Source organism: Hermetia illucens, chromosome 4 (genome assembly GCF_905115235.1).
Source record: "Hermetia illucens chromosome 4, iHerIll2.2.curated.20191125, whole genome shotgun sequence".
NCBI classification, from domain to species: Eukaryota; Metazoa; Arthropoda; class Insecta; order Diptera; family Stratiomyidae; genus Hermetia; species Hermetia illucens.
Genome location: NC_051852.1, coordinates 169349142 through 169363419, shown reverse-complemented (window position 1 = coordinate 169363419; position 14278 = coordinate 169349142). Strand labels below are relative to the sequence as shown.

At 49.2% G+C, this 14278-nt stretch overlaps 1 protein-coding gene across 2 annotated transcripts in view; it reads right to left on the bottom strand.

Moving 5' to 3' along the window:
* The window catches only part of LOC119656317, a 193939-nt gene extending 184844 nt beyond the window's left edge, over window positions 1-9095 (bottom strand). For both annotated transcript variants that reach the window (XM_038062765.1, XM_038062768.1), the window contains exon 1: window positions 8187-9095. The gene's annotated coding sequence lies outside the window, so the exon portion shown is untranslated. The remainder of the gene's footprint in view (window positions 1-8186) is intronic.
* Between the last annotated feature and the right edge of the window lie 5183 nt (window positions 9096-14278).

Genomic DNA, 14278 nt, shown 5'->3' with positions numbered 1-14278 from the left:
TTGGGGGTCTTACAATGATTGTTCCCAGAGAGTATGCGACGCTCAATATAGCTTCCTTACTAATAAGAAGTGGAAAATGGGATCCCAATTGTCCACGGCAATTTCAAGGTTTTTAAGACCCAATAGACATCCTGTACGCAATCGTGAAGTGACTTGATAGCTGTGGCATTCTCTACGTTGATATTTTGATCTGTTATAAGCTTGCCAACAAGCGCGTTGACAAGTAAACGCTTGTCCTAATAACGTTCGCTGATGACCTTCCCAGCTGCTGCATAATTGGCGTCAGACGAAGTAAAAGGACGAAGGAGCCGTTCTGCTCCCCCATTGGCACCACTTCACGTAATCACTATCAAACTTGAGCAATTCTACCCGGTAATTTCACTATTGGGTTTGCCTTGTTGGGTGATGTATTTTTCTCATCCATGATGGTGTTGTTGTTTGATGGTCGTGTGCCAAGAATGCTCCTAAGTTGTTCTGTCAGCGTTATAGTGAGGTCTTGGGTCTGATCGACGATAAGGAAGTAATTATCGGCATCATAGGTACTCAATGCGTCCGAGTCATTTCCTGCCGACCAGATGTTGTAGTGTAACTCCTCCAGTTGTGTCGAATATCGTTTGACTACTTTGATTTTATGTTATAGGTATGTCTCCCAACGAGATGCTGTATCTGTTGTTACCAAGAGCCTTTTCAACGACTCCTGCTTGTCGATAGATCCTACCAGCTCTTCTGTATGCTGTGATGCAATAGGCTGCGTTCAATTCTCAGATTTTCCGAAACCGACATTCCCGGTATCCGAGGACTGCAGAGTGTCAATTTAGGCTTGCAATTCGCCCCGCATTTGGAGATAAACCTTCTGGATCTTCTGGTAATAATCCATAATCGAATGTGGATGATCCGTGCTCGATTCACACTTGGTCCTGATGATATTGTCAGTTTTCTCAAAGTCGTACCACAACTTCTAGACAAGATTCAATCCCTTCACTAGGGATGGTAGCGTTCTGCGCTCTCTGGACTCCTTCCTATAGTTGGTACGTTGACGGAAGATCTCCTGGTCGACATCCTGTTGTTTTTCTGCTAATTCGTCGAATGACATGTTCAAAAAGGTGATACCGCCTGGCGCTGAAGGTGATGCCACCTGCAACCGTTGATAACACAAGGAGGGTCGAGAATAAAGCAAGCGAAGATTGGAATCCACGGAACAGGATCATGTTAGAGTCACCAGATGTTGAGGTGGTAGTACTTTCTAATTTAAGCACGCAATTTTGGAGCTTGAAATATTATGGTTGCTGAACAGACTTGACGTCTGACCAAACTCCGAGTCGTATTCGATGCATCTGTCACCATGAGTTCTGGCGTATCATTTAATCAAATTCCGAATGTATAGCGCGAGGATCAGGAGTTTCAGGTAGACTTAAATGATAAGGTGGATGCTGTCATATGCACGATGGGATTATCCTGGTCTCCCAAAATGGATATGTTCCGCATGAAAACCAGTTTCTTTCGACAACGTAGAGGTTAATAAACAGACGGTTGCCTCAGACATCGCTCGTATATTCGACACACAATGTGCCATCAATGGCAAGGCGGTGGAAGCTATAGAAACTGTCTAAAAGTCGTTGCCGTGAGGCGTTGCAGGTTGCTAGCTATCTCACAAATTTCTATCGCTTTTAGTCGCCTCTTACAAGCAGGGAAGGTTTTAAGTGTATTCTGAAGCTCCCCCTGGCGGCCTGGTCTGATTACGCTTCAGGTTAAAGTTGCATAATTAGGCAAGTCCTCACACGACCTCCGCGTGGTGGCCGCTGGAAACCGTCTTCGGATGGCCCAAGAGTGTGTAGGGCCGGGCTGGGAGTAGGCTCATAAAACTGACGAGGATCTGCTTGTCTGCTGGTCATGTGTTAAGGGCAAGTAGATCTGGCGGGGGGGTGGACTGAAGCAACAGCCTGGGGATCGTCCTCCCTGCACCGGAGAAGGTGCTAATAGAACCCCAAGCCAAGGTGGAACAGCATACGCCGAGGGCTGCATGGCTAATGGGGAGCTTGGTCTTTAGTATGCGAACTCTGAATACCTTGGGCACCTTCAGTTTCAAATAAGACCCTTACCCTGGTGGCCGGGCCAGCCAGGATGGACATTCTTCCCGGACTACTCGTGGGACCAAGACATGGACTCAATTAACAAACAGACTAAAACGACGATAGAAGAGGAGGCGATGATGCCAGGCGCATCATCGGAGGACGAGCTGCTGGCCTCCAGCCAGGAGACCGTGGCCGTCGAGAGCAGTACACTCGGTGCCAGCCGTAGCACCATTGTGCTGAAACCAACAGCAGAGACCTCCCGGAGCGAGGCGTCAGACGGACTAGTGGTTTCCAGCCTGGAACCCACTGCCGTCAGGCTGGGTGTAGCGAGTACCAGACATAGTACTCTTGACCCGAAGCCATCAGCGTCGGGGGATCCCTCGAAAGCGAAAACCGACAAGAATGTCGGTCGCCGGAAACCGGCTAAGAAGCCAAGGTCCACGGGTGTCCTGCTCAAGAGCCAGTACCAGAAGGCCATGCATATTCTCGGCAAGATTGCCAAGAATAAGTAGGCCGGTACTGTCGACGAGCGGGATGAAAAAGACTTCGCTAAATACCAGGCGATTGTTGATGAATACAACAGCAAACGCCGGGCTGACGAGCAGAAGGTGAAGCCCATCGCTCTAAAAGGCAACCGATCTCAAGACGAGGTCGAACAAGATAAGAAGCGGAGCAGAGTGGGCAAGAGCGCAGACGCCAAGCAACATACGGAGGAAATTGTACAGCAACCGTTAGCCGGCGGGCCACGTACTGCGAAGCCCTTCAGCGATGTGGCCAGGAGTCACTTACGTGTGGCGCTGGCGGATGGCAATTCTGCTAGCGGCAAACTAACGCTGGAGGGGTGGTCCAGTGTTGAGGCTAGGCTGTCGGGCATGGTCTATGAACATCTCGTGGAAACCGGAGGCAAACACCCGGGACTCACTCCCCACTTTGATTCATTTTAGGTGGTCTGTGGGTTCCACGTAATAGTTTGCATGGACCAGTTCTCTAAGGACTTTCTCGGCTCGTGCGTCGCTAAGATCAGCGACGCCTGGGAGGGCGTTAAGCTCAAGATTATCCCTTACGACGAAATTCCCAGGAGACCAGTCGCTCGCATCTGGTTGCCGAAGATCCGCATGGAGAAGGACAAGCTCGTCCATTTCCTGTGCCTTCACAACCCCGGGATTCCCATGGACGACTGGGTTGTTATAAAGGAGGAGGAACCTCAGATAAACAGCCAGCCCGTACTACTCCACATAAACGAGGAGTGCCTGGAGGCACTGAAAAAGGCTGATTATAAAGTGTGGTTCGGAGTCAGGAATGCCAAAGTAAAAGTGTTCCGTTCTGCGAAACCGGACGACGACCTTGACCCAATCGACGCCGCCAACGAGCTGTTGGAGGAGATGACGATCGACGGTCCGACAGGGGCTGACAAACCCCCCACGCAAGCAGATCATGTTGAGGGTAACACAGATAAATCTGCAGCACTCGAAGTGCGCCTCGGCTAATCTGCTCGTCTTCCTCTTAAAGGAAGACATCGACATCGCGACCGAACTATCAAAGGGCTCCAAAGCAAATATTTTAATTTATTCCATAGCACAGGAGACGCTGATCAGGATAGGCCTAGAGCATGTATTCTTGCGAGGAAGAGTCTGCACGCTTTCCTGTGCCCGGACCTGAGTTCCAGTGACCTAGTTGTGGTCAAGCTGGAGCAGGTGGGGGCAGAGAACGTGTATATTTCCTCGGCGTACATGGCTCATGACCGATCAGCTCCGCCAGAAGAACTACAACATCTGACGAACACCATAACAGCAAAGAAAGCCAACCTGCTGATAGGCTGCGACGCAAATGCAAGGCATACGCTTTGGGGCAGCTCCGAAATCAACGAAAGAGGTGAGTCATTCTTTGATTTTATTACTACTTCAAATCTATCGGTGTGTAACAGGGGCAGTACACCAACCTTTCATTTCCCCTGCTCGGAGAACTGTGACGGTTGGGAGGAGGTCCTTGATATCACCCTAATAACAGACAACGGGATTCTTAGGGTGGAGGACTGCAGAGTGTCTGACCAGAGATTCTTCTCTGACCACAGTTGGATACTCTTCAGTCTAGATCTCGCCGCAGAGGTCTCCAAGCTCTTTAGAGACCCCAGGAGGATCGACTGGAGAAAATTTGGTCAGGTAATTAAGAACAAACTCTCCGCAAATTGGTAAGATTGGCACTACAGACGAACTGGAGTCAAAGGTCGGGGCTCTGGAGAAGTCTCGTGCCCTGCTAAGTACAGCAAAAAGACCCTGCCACCGTGGTGGAACGAAGATCTCTTTAATCTCAGGAAGCTGACCAGAGAAATCTTCAACATCTGCTACAGGCAAAAATACTGGCAACCATACAAGGACTGCCTAAAGAAGTACAAGTCGGCCATCAGGACCGCCAAGAGGCGGTCTTGGCTAGACTATTGTCAGAACATTGAAAGCACTAGTGAATCTGCGAGGCTCAATAAGATTCTGTCCAAGGAACATAAGATTCCATCCTTCCTTAAAAAGTCGGAAGGCTCCTGGACGGAATCTTCTAGTGAAACCTTGGAGCTGCTGGTGCAAACGCACTTTCCCTCCAGCGAGGAGGACTGTGAGTCAGAACCTCGCTTGGAGGGTTTGCGGCAACCCTAGCTGTGCGAGACTATCAAATCGGTAATTACCGGGGATAGGATCGGCTGGGCTATAAACAGCTTCTCCGCATACAAATCTCCAGGCCCAGATGGCATAATGCCAGTCATGCTACAGAAGCAGCAGGAAAGGGTTGTGCCGTGGCTTGTTGAGATTTACCGGAGCTGCATCACTTTAGGATACGTACCGCAGTCCTGGAGGCGCGCACGGGTGGTTTTCATACCGAAAGCCGGCAGGCGAGGTCATGAGTCCGCGAAAGACTTTCGGCCAATCAGCCTGACCTCTTTCGTGCTGAAGACCCTAGAACGCGTCCTAGACATTCACTTAAGGACGATTATGGAGAGAACGCCTTACTCTAAGTCCCAGCATGCCTACCTCAAAGGAAAATCCACAGAAACCGCCCTCCACGAGGTAATTGGCACGGTTGAGCGGTCGCTGCAATAGAAGCAGTATACCCTTGCTGCCTTCTTGGATATAGAAGGAGTTTTCAACAACGTCAGTACCAACGCCATCAAGGAAGCCTTGACCGGTATTGGATTGGAGGGGTATCTCACGCATTGGATTATATCTATGCTGAGTACCAGGATAATCCAGTCCGATCTGGGAGGCAACCACTTGACCAGAGCGACGAACAGAGGCACGCCCCAGGGTGGTGCTATCTCACCGGTGCTCTGGTTAATAGTAATGGACAAAATTTTACGTACATTGGACAGCAGCGGGGTGAAGGTAGTGGCGTATGGCGACGACTTGGTGATATTAGTATCAGGGATGTTTCTGCCCATTATGAGCGACATCATAGAAGGAGCGATGCGAAAGGTGTGCCTGTGGGCCGCAAGATGCGGACTCAGCATAAACCCAACCAAAACGCAACTGATGCTATTCACCACCAAGACAAGGATACCTGAATTCCATCTACCACGGCTGAATGAACAAAGACTGGTTCTTTCCTCTAATGTAAAGTATCTGGGTGTAATCCTGGATCCTAAGCTAAATTGGAGGTTGAACATAGAACTGAGGGTTAAGAAGGCCTGTATAGCCTTCTATGCCTGTAAGAGAACCTTTGCCAAGAAATGGGGTCTCCGACCGAGGATGGTTCTCTGGATGTACACCGCTATAGTGCGTCCGATCCTCACGTACGGATCTATTGTATGGTGGAAGGCTTTGAAGAAGAAATACAATAGAACGAAGCTTAATAGGATTCAAAGAACCGCGTGTGCAGGTGCTGCGGGGGCTCTGCAGTCCTGCCCGGCAGATGCTCTCAATGTACTCCTGCATCTCCTCCCCCTAAACCTCCACATCAAATATGTTGCAGCGTGCAGTGCCGTCAGACTACGTGGGTCCGGATGCTGGGCAGCGAAGGCCTACGGCCACAGCAACATTCTAGATGAAATACCTCAAGAAATCTGGGCAACCCCCACGGACTATGTCACACGCAAGCTGAACTTCACGAGAAACTTTGCTGTGGACCTTCCAACCAGGGCAAAATGGAAGACCGGCGGCGTGTTGCAAGACTATGACACGGTATTCTTTACGGACGGATCAAAGATGGCCTATGGAGTCGGCGCGGGGGTTTTCCCGAATACACACGGTGTATCCAAGTGGTATGGTCTCCCAGGTTTCACCAGTGTATTCCAGGCGGAAGTAGTGGCGATATTGGAAGTCTGTCGATGGCTGGCGCGTGATTCGAGCCCCAAGCGTAACATAGCCATTCTGACCGACAGCCAAGCGGCCATCAAGGCCTTGTACTCAACGACGACATCTTCCCGGTTGGTGGGGCAGTGCAGAGACACGCTCAACCATCTGGGTGGCACGCTCAAGATCACTCTCCTCTGGGTTCCCGGGCATAGGAACATAGAGGGGAATGAGCGGGCTGACAGATTGGCCAGGTAAGGCTCTGCTCTTGGCAGTCCCTCGGGGAATACAGTCGGTGTTCCGCTGGCGGCTGTCGGTGGCCGAGTCTACTCGCACTGCCTAGCAGCCGCGGGCCTGAGATGGCGAAGGCTTACAAGCTGTGCCAAATCAAGGAGAATTTGGCCCGCTTATAACATAGCCCGATCACGAGAGCTCCTGTGGCAGACGCGTGCAAATGCATTCAAGATTGCGGCGGTCTGCACGGGGCACTGGCCCATAGGGGACCATGCCGCTAGGCTCGGCTTACCATACAACTCGCATTGCCGAAGCTGCGGAGAAGGAAGGGAAACCCTCATGCACTTTCTCTGCGATTGCCCAGCTCTGGCTCGAGTCAGGCTGCGGACACTGGGTAAACCATTCTTTGGGGACCTCAGTGAGATTTCTAGCTGCAGGGTCGGAGAGCTGCTTTCCTTCGTGAATGCTACGGGCTGGCTCTGAAAATCCGAGCAAGCTGGACTCTGCTTCCCTGTTCCTATAACAACAGTCACGGTTTTAGGAGTTTGTGGCATCAAAACGGCGCACTAAAGCGCTAATTGGGCTCCTCGGAGCGGCCACTGATACCTACCTACCTACCTGAAGCCCCTTAACACACCACCCTTAAGCCTTAACGCACAGGGCGCCTCACAGTGTAAGATCCCTACAATTCTTTTATAAGGCGCGTCAATTCCTACACAACAGATTACAGATTTACCACAGAAGTTTGCTTCTCCGAGAAAGCAACTACGACTTGATTTGGAAACGCAATCTTCAATATTTTGGCAAACAAAATTTACGGATGTTAACTGAAAACTATAATAACAAGTTGCTGTTCTGTTTCTAGTTCTTCCGAACCAGATTGCATCGGCGCTACAAGGACAGCGTCTTTCAAGAAACCATCAACATAATTAATCTGGTTTATAAGTGAAAACTTGCTTTATTTTGGATATTGGATCGATTTGGGCTTGTGATTCAAACAAATGCACATTTCATGGCCAACTGCTCGTAATATGACAATACGTACACATGGAAACGTGTCTGATGCCTACTGGCGTATGATAAGGAAGCCTTATCGATATACGAGACCTGATTAGCATAATTGGGGCAATGTTTTGATTTAGTAGAATCCGTCCATCTGGTATAGTTAAACAAACCACCGCCGCTCTCCCTTTTTGGTTTACATAAACAATTGCTAATACAAATGAGCTTTTCCAACAAATCGGAAAGTGTTGAATATCGCATTCTAAGCCTCAAGAACAAACGAAGACCTTTTCCCCTCTACAATTTGAATTGAAGCTTCTCAAATTCATGTAGTTCCACTATCTGTGAGAAACAAGATTTTTTTCCCCATTCTCCATGAGAGGTGACCGCCCAAGTTTACCGAAAGCGGCAACTCTGCCCGCCTGAACTATGTCAAAATGACGTTGCCACCAACATCATCCACCTGTCCTCTGCACGGCTGATTCGCACAAACACTACGTGTTCGTTGTGTGTGGCCGCACGAACGAGCTATGGGAATTCCGATGAAATATCGAAACATTCCCACGGAATCATCTGACGGAATCGAGCTGCAAAGTATACTCACCCCAGTCGAAGTTATGTAGCGACGGAATTCCCCCGCTCTCGCCTCAGCGCAGGAACACTCCGATTAACTTGCCAGCGCTATAAATACACTCGATCCCGCTTCAGACTTGACGGAATTGACACTCTTGCACCCACTGAACTTTTCCCTTTTGCGCGAACTTTTCAACTTACATAACACAAACGGAAACTGCAGCTGCGACCAGGAGAACACGCAGGGAAAAATCAAAAGCCACAAACAAAAGACGGACTCGCTACTTCGCTTGCAACGAAACTATTCAGGTTTTCTACGGAACGAAGTAGAGCACGGCGCGCACTTGTTACGGGATTTTTCCTCGGCGTTTCGTGTGTAAGAAGACACGACAAGAAAACAATCTGAAGAGACTCACAGCGAAGGTACGGAGACAAATGGCCGACACTGGTTGAGACTGCGACGACGTTTCCCTAGTGGGGGCTTTGCGTATAAACTCTGTTTTTGTACGTCTCCGAGCACGATTTCTTCTCCGCGTTAATTCCGGGATGCGACACTTTAGCCACTTTCTTTCAATTCTAAGCGGAAATTCAGGGCACTGTCGACACTATCCTCCACTCACACGGCTCGCAACGGGGCGGACGACGGGTTCCACTTGCGTGTGAACTTTCTTAAGAGGCGACGTGAGAATTTTCCTTGGCTCGACAGCCGTTTCACAATTTCCCGTAATTCAATCCGAATGGGATAAGCTCACGCCGAGATTCTGCAAATGTTTCCTGCCCTTTCCAAGGGGACTTTATTCAACGAAATAAAACAAATAATAAAAGAAGGTAGCGCGACTCGACTAGACGTACGTACACTCCACAACTTCGTGCTACTCGCACTAACTCACTAAATAAACTGCTGACTGCGATTGCGACCTATGGCGGAATACGAACAAAAGATAAACCACACGACAGCGGACAGCGCACTGGCTGAGTGTGATGAGGGCATCTCATCAGCTCCGCGCTAGTTGACGTGCGGCAGAAAGAGATGTGAACAGTGACGGGATGTCAATCGATTCATGTCATGGATTTCCCGTGTTCGCTGGAGGGAGATAAAACATCGGCTGACAGCAGACGATGGAAAGGAAAGGCGAACCCCGTCAAAATTCCCTACAACTTTACCCTGTGTTGAATTGATCCATTTTCCCAGTTGCCTTTGATTCAATCTTTTTTTAGCTTTTCTAGTTGGAAATTGATGAAATTTGTATTGGGAACATGGCATCCATGAGCCAAGCTACCTCCCTCCTGCATGATGCAATCTGCGCGAAATAGTTTTATTTCCAAACAGATAAACTTCGAGTGAATCGATGATATTGATTGGCAGCTGATCAAATATGGAATAAAGGGGAAAAATTCATTTTGCTGAATGAAATGTATCAGCAGAGTTAGGCGGGTTTTTTGAATATTTGCTTCAACAGCCAATTTACGACATAATCATTGTCTCCGATGGGAATATGAAAGGGCATCTACTGGACGTTCCCAATTAACACTATGGTGCGCCGTTTTGATGCCACAAACTCCTAAGACCGTGATTGCTGCTATACGAGTAAAAAGGCAGAGTCCAGCCGACTCACATGTTCAAAGCCAACCCGTACTATTCTCGAAGCAAAGCAGCTGTTCCACCCTACAGTTATTATCATACAAACTGGTATTCCAACACCGGCCAGACCTACTGCTCGGTGCATTCAACGCTTGCCTGAAAGAGGGCATTTTCCCTGCTCGTTGGAAAGTTGCGAGGCTTGCGCTGATCCATAAAGGGAAAGCCGATCCCGAACTGCCGTCTTCATACCGCCCACTATGTATGCTTGATACTGCTGGGAAAGTGCTCGAAAAACTCATCAGAAGTAGACTCGCTGAAGTGATACGCCCGGCAGTTTGGTTTTAGGGCAGGGAGATCGACAATTAATGCTGTCATGCAGGTCGTGGACGCCGTTCGACGAGCAGAGGCACATTGCCGCCAAACTCGACGGGTGGTGCTTCTCGTAACGCTTGACGTCACAAACGCCTTCAATTCCGTAAGATGGAAAGACATTCTAGGCACACTAGACAATACCTTCAACGTGCCGAACTATCTCTTGCGGATTTTGAGGGACTATCTGAGGAACCGCTCCCTGCTCTATGAAACACTAGAGGGTCAAAGGTGGATGGAGGTCACGTCGGAGGTAGCACAGAGATCCATCCTAGGGCGGGACCTCTGGAACGCTACCTATGACAGTCTGCTTAAACTCGACATGCCAGAAGAGTCGTGCCTGGTCGGCTACGCAGATGATGTCGCAGCGCTTGTTGCTGGACGCACTGTCGAACAGGCGCAAAGCAGACTCGGTATATTGATGCGACGGGTAAGCGGATGGATGATTACTCATGGTTTCAACCTTGCACTGGAAAAAACCGAAGTAGTCATCCTGACTAAAAAGAGAATTCCGACCCTACGTCCCATATCGTTCGGCGAGTCGATAATCGAGTCAAAATCAGCGGTAAAGTACCTCGGGTTGACTCTTGACTCAAAGATGAGCTTTTCTGAGCAAATCCAAGCAGCAGCGAACAAGACTGCGGCTGGAGTTTCGGCGTTAAGTAGGCTAATGGCAAACATTGGGGATCCTACGTCTAGTAGGCGACGTCTCCTGATGAGCTCAACGCAGTCTGTCCTGCTCTACGGCGCAGAGGTATGGGCTGACGCTCTTAACAAGGAGGTATATCGTAGACGCCTCGCGCAAGTACAGAGACGGGGAGCTTTACGGGTGACGTCTGCGTACCGCACTGTCTCTGAACCGGCCGTGATGGTGATCGCGGGAGTTATCCCCGTTGCCCTTCTTGCTAGGGAGCGTCAGGCCATATACAAGCGCAAGGGAGATGAGCCAAGGGAGGTGGTTGCTCGCGAAGAACGCCAACACACTCTAGACGAGTGGCAGCTCTCTTGGCAAAATGAAACTAGAGGCAGATGGATTGCGCGGCTCATCGGCAACTTAGGTGCGTGGCTGAATCAGAAGCATGGTGAGACTGACTATTTCCTTAAGTGGGCATGGATGTTTTCAGTCTTACCTGCACAAGATTGGAAAGGCGCGTTCTCCGGATTGTGTGTTTTGCAATGGAGTTGTGGACGATGTCCACCACATTTTTTTTTCTTGTGGAAGGTGGGATGGGGTTCATCAGCAGCTCTATTTAAACACAGGGGATCTCTCTCCAGACAACATTGTGGAAGAGATACTGAGGACTGCTGACAGCTGGAACCGTGTTTCCCATTACGTTCGGGCTCTTCTCGTTGCTAAGAAGAGAACTGGACCGGTGGAGGAGCCGGATGGCAGGGGGCTCCTTGAACTGACAGTCCCCTTCCTCCTCTCCCTTCCCGTTGGTGAAAGGAATTCCCTGATTTGGAGGCTCCGCAAGGCGGGAGAGTTCGGGGGCTGGCCCGAAGTAATGTGACAAACGGTTCCAGGCTAGCTCTCTGACGATGGAGAGGTGTTTAGTTGGTACTCCGACGACGTACCGAATCGGGAGTCCAACACTGTGTGCGTAAATGCATTCACCTATCCTACCCCAAAAAAAAAAAAATACTTAATTAATTGATCTGACCTCAATTACGCCTTTATAAACGGTAACTTTTAAACCTACTAATTCTTGCATTTCCCATCCCCCACGGCAATCCGACGATTTTTCATTTTTGGTCATTCTGCCGACCCGAGTGCCGTGGAAATTTTCAATTTTCTTGGATTTTGGCAAGCCTCTTCTGCGCCGCATTTTCAACGATTTTTCCATTTCCCGCCATCGTAGTGTGAAAATTATTGCATTTCCCTAATCTGGGCGGTCTCCCTTTTCTATCAAGACATCGCCCACGATTATTCGACGATTTTGCATTTTTGACCATTTTCTCGACCCGGGAGTCGTGAAGTTTTTCAATTTTCTTGGATTTCAGGGAGCCTCTCCCGTGGTGGATTTCCAGCGATACCTTGACTTCTCGCCATCGTAGCGTGAAGATTCTTGCATTTCCATAATCTTTCTATCAAGGCATCGCCCGCGATTATCTGACGATTTTGCATTTTTGACCATTTTGTCGACTCGGGGGTCATGAAATTTTTAAATTTCCTTGGATTACGGCGAGCCTCTGCCACGCCGGATTTTTAACGATATCTCCATTTCCTGCCATCGTAGCGTGAAAATTCTTGCGTTTTCCTAATCTGGGCGGCCTCCTCTTTCGATCAAACCTTCATACACGGTAATCCGAAGATTTTGCATTTTTTGCCATTTTCTCGACCCGGGGGTCGTGAAGTTTTTCAATTTTCTTGGATTTCGGGGAGCCTCTCCCGCGCCGGATTTCCAGCGATATCTTCACTTCCCGGCATCTCAGCGTAAAAATTCATGCATCTACGCAATCTGGGCGGCCTCCCCTTTCCATCGAGACATCACCCACTATTATCCGACGATTTTGCATTTTTGACCATTTTCTCGACCCGGGGGTCGTGAAGTCTCCGTCCGACGATTTTGCATTTTTATGCCAGTTTGTCGACCCGGGGGTCGTGGAAATTTTTAATTTTCTTGGATTTCGGGGAGCCTCTCCCGTGGTGGATTTCCAGCGATATCTTCACTTCCCCCCATTATAGCGTGAAAATTATTGCATCTACGTAATCTGGGCGGCCTCCCCTTTCCACCAAGACATCACCCACTATTATCCGACGATTTTGCATTTTCGACCATTTTCTCGACCCGGGGTTCGTGGAAATTTTCAATTTTCTTGGATTTTGAGGAGCCTCTCCGGCGCCGGATTTCCAGCGATATCTTGACTTCCCGCCATCGTAGCGTGAAGATTCTTGCATTTCCATAATCTGGGCGGCCTCCCCTTTCGTTCAAGCCATCCCCACGGCCATCCGACGATTTTGCATTTTTGGTCATTTTGTCGACCCAGGGGTCGTGGAAATTTTCAATTTTCTTGGATTTTGGCGAGGATTTTCCGCGCCTGATTTTCAGCTACATCTTGACTTGCCGTCATCGTAGCGTGAAAATTCTTGCATTTCCGTAATCTGGACTGCCTTCACATTCAGCCCTCGGCACGGTAATCACACCTTGGCTTGGGGTGCTTCAGGTGCCATCCCTGGTTTCCCGGAGGATCCTTCTTACAGAGCTCCCTCACCACGACAAGGTAGATCGTCAAGGGAGCTAATATCACCAGGTAGTCGGCATGCCTCACTACTTTCGCCCCGCTCCTGTCCAATATTCGCAAAATTTCGTCCATAACCAGGTCAAGTGGTTGCCTCCCAGATTCGGCTAGATTATCCTGGTTCTTAGTATGAATATAATCCAATGCTTAAGGTACTGGTCAAGGCTTGGATACTGGTCAAGGCTTCTTTGATGGCATTGGTGCTAACACTGTTTAATGTTCCCTCTATATCCAAGAAGGCAGTTAGAGTATACTGCTTGTACTTGTACTGGAGTGACCGCTCATGCGCGCTAATTACCTCGTATAGAGTGGTTTCTGTAAATTTGCCTTTGAGGTAGGCATGCTGGGACTTAGAGAAAGGCATTCTCTCCATAATTATCCTTAATCGTCCAGAACGCGCTCTGGAGTCTTCAACGTAAAACAGATGCGGCAGATTGGTAGAAAGTCCTTCGCGGACACATGGCCGCTCCTGCCCACTTCGGGAATGAAAACTACTCGTGCGCGTCTCCAAGACTGTGGTACGTATCTCAAAGAGATACGCACAGTCCTTTCCTGCTGCTTGTGTATGGCATTATCCCATCTGGACCCGGAGAATTATATGCGGGGAAGCTGTTTATAGCCCAACCTATCTTATCCTCGGTAATTGCGGATTTGATAGTCTCGCACGGCTAGGGTGGCTCCATGTCCTCCTAGTAAGCCTTTGACTCACAGTCCTCCTCACTGGCGGGAAAGTGCGTCTGAACCAGCAACTCCAAGGTTTCACCAGAAGATTCCGTCCGACTTTTTAAGAAAGGATGGGTTCCTATATTCCTTGGAGTGAATCTCACTGAGCCTTGCGGATTCGCGACTGCTTTCAATGTTTTGACAACAGTCTAAAAAAGACCGCCTTTTGGCTATCTAAATGGCCGACTTGTACTTCTTGAGGCGGCCCT